The following is a 10,000-nucleotide window of genomic DNA, read 5'->3' on the forward strand; positions in this document are numbered from 1 at the left end:
ATACCAACACCATTTCTGGGGTTTCACAACCGCCCGGCTTCTCCGACATATGTTGGAAAGGAGTAGCGATCGAGCGACGGGGGCTGTCGGTAGGCGGCCGCGGGTTGCATGTGTGCCCGGGACAGCACCCCCATCCAACTAAGGGGTGTCCCCCGGGGGCCAGGGGGACCTCGTCCAGGTCGGCCGGGCGCTTCCAGACGCCTACCGACACCGGTCAGGTCGGCGAGGCTCCCGGCGGCCCCGAGCGGGACCACAGGTTGCGGAAGGCGTCCAAGTGAGCGGCGGCGAGAGGCGGAGGCCCCCGGGGTCGACTCCGCGGCCCCCGGGTCGGTGTGCGGGCCTCCAGAGCTCGATAAAGTAGTGGTGTCGCTAGCGGTCGAGAAGGCACTTTTCGACGCCTACTGCCACCCCCACATGGCGGTAGGCGCAAAACTGGAAAATCGCCGACCAGAAATGTCGCTTCGTATAATCGACGTTTTTTTTGACCACCATTTTCAGGTGTCGGAGGTGGGTCTGGACGAATACCAACACCATTTCTGGGGTTTCACAACCGCCCGGCTTCTCCGACATATGTTGGAAAGGAGTAGCGATCGAGCGACGGGGGCTGTCGGTAGGCGGCCGCGGGTTGCATGTGTGCCCGGGACAGCACCCCCATCCAACTAAGGGGTGTCCCCCGGGGGCCAGGGGGACCTCGTCCAGGTCGGCCGGGCGCTTCCAGACGCCTACCGACACCGGTCAGGTCGGCGAGGCTCCCGGCGGCCCCGAGCGGGACCACAGGTTGCGGAAGGCGTCCAAGTGAGCGGCGGCGAGAGGCGGAGGCCCCCGGGGTCGACTCCGCGGCCCCCGGGTCGGTGTGCGGGCCTCCAGAGCTCGATAAAGTAGTGGTGTCGCTAGCGGTCGAGAAGGCACTTTTCGACGCCTACTGCCACCCCCACATGGCGGTAGGCGCAAAACTGGAAAATCGCCGACCAGAAATGTCGCTTCGTATAATCGACGTTTTTTTTGACCACCATTTTCAGGTGTCGGAGGTGGGTCTGGACGAATACCAACACCATTTCTGGGGTTTCACAACCGCCCGGCTTCTCCGACATATGTTGGAAAGGAGTAGCGATCGAGCGACGGGGGCTGTCGGTAGGCGGCCGCGGGTTGCATGTGTGCCCGGGACAGCACCCCCATCCAACTAAGGGGTGTCCCCCGGGGGCCAGGGGGACCTCGTCCAGGTCGGCCGGGCGCTTCCAGACGCCTACCGACACCGGTCAGGTCGGCGAGGCTCCCGGCGGCCCCGAGCGGGACCACAGGTTGCGGAAGGCGTCCAAGTGAGCGGCGGCGAGAGGCGGAGGCCCCCGGGGTCGACTCCGCGGCCCCCGGGTCGGTGTGCGGGCCTCCAGAGCTCGATAAAGTAGTGGTGTCGCTAGCGGTCGAGAAGGCACTTTTCGACGCCTACTGCCACCCCCACATGGCGGTAGGCGCAAAACTGGAAAATCGCCGACCAGAAATGTCGCTTCGTATAATCGACGTTTTTTTTGACCACCATTTTCAGGTGTCGGAGGTGGGTCTGGACGAATACCAACACCATTTCTGGGGTTTCACAACCGCCCGGCTTCTCCGACATATGTTGGAAAGGAGTAGCGATCGAGCGACGGGGGCTGTCGGTAGGCGGCCGCGGGTTGCATGTGTGCCCGGGACAGCACCCCCATCCAACTAAGGGGTGTCCCCCGGGGGCCAGGGGGACCTCGTCCAGGTCGGCCGGGCGCTTCCAGACGCCTACCGACACCGGTCAGGTCGGCGAGGCTCCCGGCGGCCCCGAGCGGGACCACAGGTTGCGGAAGGCGTCCAAGTGAGCGGCGGCGAGAGGCGGAGGCCCCCGGGGTCGACTCCGCGGCCCCCGGGTCGGTGTGCGGGCCTCCAGAGCTCGATAAAGTAGTGGTGTCGCTAGCGGTCGAGAAGGCACTTTTCGACGCCTACTGCCACCCCCACATGGCGGTAGGTGTAAAATCGGAATAGACCGGACCAGGAATGTCGAGGGGGAAAAAAATGACAAAGTCCTGGTGTGCCTAGCCTACGAGAAGGCACTTTGCGACGCCTACCGACATCCCCATGTGGCAGTAGGCGTAAAACTGGAAAATCGCCGACCAGAAATGTCGCTTCGTATAATCGACGTTTTTTTTGACCACCATTTTCAGGTGTCGGAGGTGGGTCTGGACAAATACCAACACCATTTCTGGGGTTTTCCAGTTTGAAAGTTTTATAAAACATGTTCGGTAGGAAGCACACTTTGGTGTGTCGGTTCGTCGGAGCAGCGACTCTTTGCCTCGTGGTGGTCCGGAACGTCTCTACGGGCTTGTCGCAAAGGCGTCAGAAAGTGGCATCTCCGCCGCCTAGGGCTGTCACCGTTATCGCTGTCGCCCCGCGCTCCAACTTGTTTTGATCCGCCGCCTTCGTTCCTGCCAACCGTGCGCCCGCTCATCGTCGTTAGGTTATAATACGTGGTACGTGTGTGTGCTTCTCCGTGGACCTAGGGCTGCTCGACGTGTCGAACGATATGTTGGAACAACTAACGGCTCCTTTTCCTGGTTCCATAGTCGTCGTGGTACCCGCGTCGTCAGCCATATCTATGTCCACCATGTTTAGCCGATACGTTTGCTGCAGCTTCTGCTTCCGCCTCAGCGTTCGCCGCTCTCAGCCGCCGCTGTTGTTGCTGCCGTTCTGCCATTCAACCACTACCTGCGAATCTTTCGATGATCGGCCGAACGACCCATCGCTGTGCGACCGATAAATCCTCCGGATTAGGGAGAAACGCCGCCGCTCTCTGCCGCCGTCGAACGGAAAAACGTACATTGTAACGAACGAACGAACGAACGAACGAATTAACGAACGAGCGAACAAACAAACAAAAATAGCCGCGGGGGATGCACTATGTAGATCCTGATCCCCTTGTAACCATACGTACGTTGTTCGATGCTCTCCCGTCCTGGAAGTCGCCGCAGCAAACAGGAGGATGAGCAGCAGCAGGCGCCGCCGCCGTAACCGCCGCCTGCCTGCCGCCTCCTACTCCTGTCAGCGTCCGATCTCACAGCCGTGTGAACGTTCGCTGACACCCGATTTCTTTCCGTCTGGCAAAACCTTGGACGTCCCGCTCGCGGTACACGTGCTGCAGCGACTTCTCGTCCGACAACGCATAAGCGTCGACGTCTGCCGCCGCATCTTCTGATACGTGGACGGTGATAGCGCTAGTCCCTTCTTGCGCCACCTCCACCTTTGTTAGCGCCAAAGAAGATCGATCGAGCAGTCGTGGTCGCAGTCGATTAACCCGTTTTCACCGTCCGCAGTTCCCAAGCCGCCGATCAAGTCGTTGCTCTTCTTGTTCGTTCTTCCCATACCGTCGATTTGCACGGCTGCCGGATGAGCCATCCTCTGTCCGGCGAAGCGCTCACGTCAGTGATCGATACTTGCACCGACAGTCCTCCCGCTCGCGACTCGGTGCTCGAATCGGACTCGTTCGTTTTTATCTCGATGCGATTGTGAAAAGGGGGACCGGTCGTCAATGTCGTGTGTGTCGACGATGTTGTTCGCCCGGTCCGCCGCGTTGTTGTCGTTTTTTTTTTTTTTTTTTTTCCCCTAACGTTCGCCGTCGCACGGACGAAAGGGTGAGAAAAAAAAAAAGCTCGAAAAAGCCGCCCAAAAAAATCGGACCGAGGAGCCGCTTGCGAGAACGCGCCATGTGCACGTTGTCTCTCCTCGGTTTTCCGAGCACGAACACGACGCCGGTCGGTCGGTCGGTCGACGAAGGCGACGACGAAGGTGACGGGAAAATTTACGCCGCCGCTGCCCTGGTCCAGCTCCTCCCCGATGACGGCTGTGATGTTGACGTTGACGTTGGCGACGACGACGACGACGACGGAGACGACGACGACGACGAGACGGCATCGATGGCGACCACGATGACGACGACCTCGACGAGTTCAGTCTGCACCTTGACCTCCGATGTCCGTGTGCACTGCCGTCGTGCTGTTTGTCGTTTGTCGTATGTATCGCTGTCAAGGGTGCCGTTGTCGTTGTTGTTGTCGACGTTGTTGCTTGCTCTCTCGTCTCGGTCGGTTGGTACGTTGATGACGACGACGACGACGAAGACGACGACGACGACGACGAGACGGCATCGATGGCGACCACGATGACGACGACCTCGACGATTCCAGTCTGCACCTTGACCTCCGATGTCCGTGTGCACTGCCGTCGTGCTGTTTGTCGTTTGTCGTATGTATCGCTGTCAAGGGTGCCGTTGTCGATGTTGTTGTTGTCGACGCTGTCGTCTGTTCTCTCTTCTCGGCCGGCTGTGACGTGGACGTTGACGACGACGACGACGAGACGGAATCGATGGCGACCACGATGACGACGACCTCGGCGAGTTCAGTCTGCACCTTGACCCTCGATGTCCGTGTGCACTGCCGTCGTGCTGCTTGTCGTTTGTCGTATGTATCGCTGTCAAGGGTGCCGTTGTCGTTGTTGTTGTCGACGTTGGTCGCTTTCGTTCTTTGAGTCTCGGTCTCGGTCCAAGTCAGGGGAGAAACAAAAAAGAGGCCATCAGCGCGGGCAGCGCGCTTCTACTGACGGCGAACCTCCTCGAAAAACAAATAAACACGTGCCCGTCGTTGTAGTTGTCTGTCTTATGTCGGTCGGTCGGTCGGTCGGTCTGTCGTTCTGTCGAAACAAAGTCCCAAATTCCAACGATACCTGGTTGATCCTGCCAGTAGTCATATGCTTGTCTCAAAGCTTAAGCCATGCAAGTGTAAGTTCACGCCACGCATTAGAACGGGCGAAACCGCGAATGGCTCAGGAACCGGACCTAATCCTCGGGACCGTATTCCTCCTCGGAGGCGATGGATAACTGTGGCAATTCTAGAGCTAATACATGTGACACAGGCCGCGATCGGTCGGCGCGCCGTCGTCGCCACGCCTCGCGCGCTGGCACCCGCGTCGGCCGTTCCGGGTCGCGGCGCTACATATTAGACTGAGACCGATGCGCGTCATTCCGTCCTCCCGTCGTCGGCGTTCCCGCTCGCGGGTCCGTTCGGTGGCGGGGCTCATAGGGCGGCGCGCTCCGCTTTGGTGACTCTGGATAACTCACTGGTCGATCGCACGAGCTTTCACGCCCGGCGACGGGTCTCTCGAGGGTCCGCCCTATCAACTGTCGACGGTCGGTTAAGTGCCTACCGTGGTTACTACGGGTAACGGGGAATCGGGGTTCGATTCCGGAGAGGGAGCATGCGAAACGGCTACCACATCCAAGGAAGGCAGCAGGCGCGCAAATTACCCACTCCCGGCACGGGGAGGTAGTGACGAAAAATAACGACGCGGGACTCTGTCGAGGCCCCGCGATCGGAATGAGTACACTTCAAATCCGTTAACGAGGACCAACCGGAGGGCAAGTCTGGTGCCAGCAGCCGCGGTAATTCCAGCTCCGGTAGCGTATATTAAAGTTGTTGCGGTTAAAAAGCTCGTAGTCCGAACTCGGGTTCGTGGTCGCGCAAGCGGCCCCGGGGCGGCGGCGCCATCGTCCGTCGTTGACTTTGGTCGTCCGTTCGCATTCCCGGCCCTTTCCGCCGGTGTCAACCGCTAGCATACCCGCCACGCGGTCCTGCCGGCGAGGTGGACGAGGAGGTCGTGATCGGGATCCGGGAAAAAAAAAACAAGTGGTCGTCGGTTCGGTTCCGGGAGTAGTCTAACGGGGGGGTGCTACGTGTGTGTGTTTGGGTGTGTTCATTCGCATCCCCGCACTCTGACCCCCGCGCTTCTCTCCCTCTCCCTTTCCGCGCGTTCCTCTTTTTTTTTGAACCCCCCGGTCCGCTCCGAGTCCCTGCTTCGTGTCTTGTCTGCGCGCGTGTTGCGGTCGGCGGTTTCTCCTCCAAGGGTGCTCTTAACCGAGTGTCCGCGGCGGCCGGTACGTTCACTTTGAAAAAATTAGAGTGCTCAGAGCGGGCTGTTCAAGCTTGCATACGATAAGCATGGAATGATGGAAGAGGGCCTCGTCTACGTCTGTCGGTCTCCGTCTACGGCGAGGCAATGATCGAAGGGAGCGGTCGGGGCCACTCGTATTGCGACGTTAGAGGTGAAATTCTTGGATCGTCGCAAGACGAACTGCAGCGATGGCGTGTGGCAAGCACGTTTTCCTCGATCAAGAGCGAAAGTCGGAGGTTCGAAGACGATCAGATACCGTCGTAGTTCCGACCGTAAACGATGCCGACCGGCGATCCGCCGGCGTTCGCTTCCATGACCCGGCGGGTAGCCTGCGGGAAACCAGAGTTCGGTTCCGGGGGGAGTATGGTTGCAAAGCTGAAACTTAAAGGAATTGACGGAAGGGCACCACCAGGAGTGGAGCCTGCGGCTTAATTTGACTCAACACGGGAAAACTCACCCGGTCCGGACACCGGTAGGATTGACAGATCGATAGCTCTTTCTCGATTCGGTGGGTGGTGGTGCATGGCCGTTCTTAGTTGGTGGAGCGATCCGTCTGGTTGATTCCGATAACGAACGAGACTCCGGCCTGCTAACTAGTGCGCCGATGTCAGTGATTTTTACGGCGGGCTCGGCGTCCTCCGTGGCGCTCGGGTCCGGGTCGGTTTTCTCACGCACTTCTTAGAGGGACGGGTGGCAGAAAGCCACACGAGGCGGAGCGATAACAGGTCTGTGATGCCCTTAGATGTCCGGGGCCGCACGCGCGCTACACTGGAGGTATCAGCGGGGACTTCGCCCCGGCCCGAGAGGGTTGGGAAACCTCTGAACCACCTCCCGTGATAGGGATCGGGGCCTGTAACCAACCCCGTGAACGAGGAATTCCCGGTAGGCGCGGGTCAACAGCCCGCGTCGATCACGTCCCTGCCCTTTGTACACACCGCCCGTCGCTACTACCGATCGAACGGTCCGGTGAGGTCCTCGGATCTGGCCGACGACGCCGCCGGGCAGTGCGCGACGTGTCCGTCACGACACTCGTGCATCTACGCCTCGGCGTTCGATGCCTGGAGAAGACGACCGAACCCGATCGTTTAGAGGAAGTAAAAGTCGTAACAAGGTTTCCGTAGGTGAACCTGCGGAAGGATCATTACCGTTTTCCCGTTCGAGACTGGTTTGTTGTTTTCCGGCCTACCTCCTCTGTCTGTCGGCGTCAACGCCTCGAATGCGCGCAAACAAACCTATAAAAGGCGGAGCGAGAGATAGATTTGTGGTGACGCGGAGGTTTTTAAAGCCCCAGCTCTTCTTGCTTGCTTCCGCGTCTTACCACCTGTTTGTTTTTTCGCCCACCGCAAGTGATGGCCGCTTCTTCTTTGCCTTGTCGCCGCTTTATCGTTTTTTGTTTTTTTTGCAGCCGCTGTGCCACCGCCGCTAGCTAAAAACAAACTACTCGCGACATTGCAATGCCGTCACGCCTCCTCGCACAGACCTCCTCGCACACTACTAAATCTATATAAACAAAAACTAATATAAAAAACCCAAGTGCTGAACCCTGGACGGGGGATCACTCGGCTCGTCCGTCGATGAAGAGCGCGGCCAGCCGCGAGAACTGATGCGAATTGCAGGACTCAGTGAACATCGACACCTCGAACGCACATTGCGGCCCCGAGATCCCTTGTCTCGGGGCCACGTCCGGTCGAGAGGCGGAACGTTACATGTCTTTCTCCGTTAACGAAACGACATCTTGCCGTCCCCGTGCCCGCCCGGTCCTCGGCACGGTGGTAACCGGGACGTCGCAGGAGCGAGTGACGAGGGGGAAGAAAAATAAAAAAAGAATTGACTCCTTTCAATGTCTTTTTTTTTTTTAAAACCCTCTCCGGCCTCCTCCTTCGTCTCCCGCTGGCAGACCGCGGAGTCTTTTCCCTTTTCGACCGCGTGAAGAAACACTGTGGAGGAGGAGCAGGAGGAGTCTGTCCGAAAGCAGCCGAAGGGAGAACAAAACAAAAAAAAAAGCACCGACCTAACCGACTGCCGACGTAAGCGCCGCCTGCTCGTCTCGCTCTCTGCCTCATGAAGGTGTCTCTCAGCGACGCCTCGAGCAGCGCGACGAGCACGGCCGTCGCACCGTAAAAAGGTGGCCGCGTCGTAGGCAACGTCGGATGGGGAGGACCCACGCTTTTTTTTTAATTGTTGGCTTCTTCATTTTCGGTCGGACGGGCGCTATATCGGCCAGCCGTCGTCACACGGAGGGTACCGATCGAGATTCCTCTCCTCCAAACACCACACTCTACTAAAAACCGCCGCCCTCGGCTCGGACGAGACGACCCGCTGAACTTAAGCATATCGCTAAGCGGAGGAAAAGAAACCAACCGGGATTCCCTTAGTAACGGCGAGTGAACCGGGAGAAGCCCAACGCCGAATCCCGTCGCAAGTTAAAGGCTTCGGGACGTGTGGCGCATGGGTCGAAGGCAGCCGTTCGTTTTCGTCTCGCATAGTTCGGAGTTCCCTCGATCGGGGCCGCCCGCGGCGGGTGCCAGGCCCATTCGGTGCGGACGGCGAGCGACGGCCTTCGATCCGAGAGTCGGGTTGCTTGGGAACGCAGCCCAAATCGGGTGGTAAGCTCCATCCAAGGCTAAATACCGGGACGAGTCCGATAGTCGACAAGTACCGTGAGGGAAAGTTGAAAAGAACTTTGGAGAGAGAGTTCAAGAGAACGTGAAACCGCCCAGGGGTAAACGGGTGGGACCGCTCACCGCGATCGCGGGGGGACTCAGTCCGGTGCTGCCTAGGCTCGAGCCCAAACTCGATGTGTGTTCTTGAAAGAGAGGCCGTCGCGGCACAGGTCGTCGTTCGTCGTGTCCGCGGGGAACTCGTTCTCCGCGGGCCAGCTTTTGTGCCCGCGTCGCCGACGAAGGAGACGGGCCGCGTGGATAGCGGGAAGGGAAACGTGGTGACGACCGCGGCGTCGGTAGGTGGCTGCGTCGGTTGGCTGCGACGGAGGGGACTCGTCCTCTCGATCGCTGCTGCCGCCGGGCCCTAACCCGCCGCATCCGTCGCCGCCGCTTCTTCTTTCCTCCTGCTCCCTCCGCGCGCGACTCCGCTGCACCCGTCCCCTTCTCATCGCTCGGCGTAATCATGGCGCGGGCGCTTCGGCGCGACCTCCGCGCGGCCGGCACCGGACGCACTTCCCCTCCGGTCCGTCGTCGCGACCCGTTCCCGGCGTGCAGGTCGAACACGCGGGTTTTTTTCCGTAGGCGGCAGGCGTTTCATCACCCTGAAAACCCCCGTCTTCCCACCTTGTGAAGTCGGGGGCCACCGGCCGTCGGGCCCGCGAACGTAACTGCCCCTTTCTGCCGGGAACGGAGGAAATCTGACACGATCCGTTACACGTGGCGAGCCGGTCCGTTTTGATCCCGCCGGAAGTCGCGTGCGGGCGACGCACTCTGTGTGTCGCTCCTTAGGCGCCCCACCGTCTCGGGCGCGTGCGCGATGAGAGGCGGGATAGGACTGGCGCGGCCTCGCCGTCACGCACCTCGCCGACGTTTCGGGTTCTTGTCGGGGGCAACCCCGCCCGCGCCCGTTTCCGTTTCCGGAGAGGTCGCTCGGCGACGCTTTTTTACTCGAGCCGCCCGCCACCCCGGGTCAGCGACGTGCATCGGCAACCCACCCGACCCGTCTTGAAACACGGACCGAGGAGTCCTGGCCGTTCGCGAGTCGTAGGGGCCACCTCTGACTAACCCCGAAGGCGAAGCGAAAGCGAGAGAGCGTGTAGGAGGGCGTCGATCGGGAGAGGTGTCGTGGCAAAGTCGTCCGGGGGTCGTCGGGGGGTGTCGTCGGTCTCGTGCCGTCGTCTTCTCCTCGCCTCACCCGCCTCCGAGCCGTGCCCGATCCCGCCGGCGCGGCGTTTTCGGCCTTCCGCCGTCGCTGCTGCGGTGCCCGCAACTTTTCCTTTTTTCTCTCTTCCCGAGAGAGATAGGAGAGGGAAGGCTCGTGGCTGACGTGCGGTTGTTTTTCCCTCCTCCCCGAGAGGGGACCGGCGCATCTTCCAAAAAGG

The 10,000-nt window shown here is 60.1% G+C and overlaps 2 non-coding genes and 1 pseudogene across 2 annotated transcripts in view; all 3 read left to right on the forward strand.

Annotated features, from left to right (window-relative positions):
* The first annotated feature begins 4,728 nt into the window (after positions 1 to 4,728).
* Positions 4,729 to 7,099, forward strand: LOC145273420 (small subunit ribosomal RNA; annotated as a pseudogene).
* A 395-nt stretch (positions 7,100 to 7,494) lies between these two features.
* Positions 7,495 to 7,652, forward strand: LOC145273300 (5.8S ribosomal RNA). The gene has a single exon (XR_013866296.1). It is a non-coding gene; the product is annotated as a 5.8S ribosomal RNA (ribosomal RNA).
* Positions 7,653 to 8,247: 595 nt separating this feature from the next.
* LOC145273160 (large subunit ribosomal RNA) overlaps positions 8,248 to 10,000 on the forward strand; it is a 5,723-nt gene continuing 3,970 nt past the window's right edge. Inside the window, exon 1 of the ribosomal RNA XR_013866191.1 lies at positions 8,248 to 10,000. This exon is cut by the window's right edge and continues 3,970 nt beyond it. This is a non-coding gene — a ribosomal RNA (large subunit ribosomal RNA).

The sequence above is a fragment of the Euprymna scolopes genome, unplaced genomic scaffold (assembly GCF_053919585.1).
Source record: "Euprymna scolopes isolate OS-2025 unplaced genomic scaffold, ASM5391958v1 sca1, whole genome shotgun sequence".
NCBI lineage: Eukaryota > Metazoa > Mollusca > Cephalopoda > Sepiida > Sepiolidae > Euprymna > Euprymna scolopes.